Raw genomic sequence first — 1504 nt, 5'->3', positions numbered from 1 at the left:
CCTCCAGGAAGTCTGTGGTGCTGCCGCCGCTGCCGCCGCCGGTCCGGTAGCCACCGGTCGCCATATTCCCAGCGGGGCCGGCCGGGCTCTCACCTCAGGCCGCCCGCCCCGACTCCGGCCGCCGCCCCCTCTTCCTTCCCGCCACCCGGAGGAGGCGAGGGAACGACCCCCGGGCGCGGGGGTGGCCGCGGCTCCCCCAGGGACCGGCTGGTCTGCAGGGAAACACAAAAGGGGGCGGAGAAGGGAAGCGTAAGATCCTCGCCCGGCCCGAGGGTCTGCCCCGCGGCCGCGCCCCTCGGAGTCCCACAGAGAGCGCGCCCACTCAGCCCCGCAGGCGAGGAGCTGCAGAGTCCCCACCCTGCAAAGTTTCTCCGACGCACCTACACGGCTGGCCCGGACGATCACCGCCCCTCGAGGGGTGGAGAGAGGCACGGTCCCCACCCCCGGCCCGCCTGCCAGCCCGCCCGCCCCATCCTCGCCGGGGTCCGAGCCTGCGGCGGTCGGGGGACACGGACCAGACCCCCCACCTGTCGACCCGTCGCATGGCCAACCCTCGCTCCGGTCCGGGGTCCCCGCGACCGACACACTCATTCCCGGGACGAGGCGCGGAGTCCCCTAACCGACTCGCGGAGGAGGCGGGACGCCTCCCGACCCAGCAGTCCAGCCGAGTCCAGGGGGACGGGTGCGCGTGTGGAGCGCGGACCGACCGGGCGGCCCCTTACCTGGGAGGAGTTGAGGGGACGAGGAGCGGGACTGGGTCCTGGCGCCCAGGTGAACCGAAGCAGCCGCGCGGAAGGACCCGTAGTGGGGGCAGCGGGGCCCGCCGACGCCCCGCCCCCGGCGCTCAGGTGCGCGGCGCCGCGTCCAGCCCGCTGCTGCCGCCAGTCCCGCGCCAGCAGATGCGACCGCACATTCCTGGGCGCGCAACCTCGCGGCGGCCGACCTGCCGGCGCCTCCGACGCTGGAGCGTGAACCGCCCTCCACGCCCTTCTCCCCGTTCCTCTTCTCCGCCTCTCCAATCTCCCACCACTCTTCCTTTTAAGTACAAGACATATTCTTCCAGGGAAAATCTCAAATACTGCTGGCTGAGGGGGAAAGTGCATGATTCAGGGCCTGACTAGCTAGGATGGAAAAATACTCTCGCGTCCCTTTTCCTAGTCGCTGCCCCCTTTTCAGATGTACTGGGGTGGCAAGCAGGAGAGTGGAAAGGGCTGAAACCCAGGCCCCTCCTTCTAAGTCTGTGGTCTCAGGTGAACGTGTCGCCTGAAAGGAGAGACTTCAACTGTACGTGTATTATCAAGGCTTTACTGTTATCTTAGGCTTGCAGCGAAAAATTTTAAAGCTCATTTTAAAATGTATTGTGTTGGCGATCCCAGTCCTACTTGGAGTTTCCTCTTAACCCTGTCTCTACACCTCCTCTTCACAGGGAATTTAGCAACAAAACTCCCTACCAAAGTCCTAAAGCTGCATTGAGGCTGATTTGATATGAGCTGGGGCGGTGATT

The sequence above is a fragment of the Neophocaena asiaeorientalis genome, unplaced genomic scaffold, assembly GCF_003031525.2.
Source record: "Neophocaena asiaeorientalis asiaeorientalis breed wild unplaced genomic scaffold, Neophocaena_asiaeorientalis_V1.1 scaffold134, whole genome shotgun sequence".
Classification (NCBI taxonomy): domain Eukaryota; kingdom Metazoa; phylum Chordata; class Mammalia; order Artiodactyla; family Phocoenidae; genus Neophocaena; species Neophocaena asiaeorientalis.
This window is presented reverse-complemented; position numbering follows the sequence as displayed.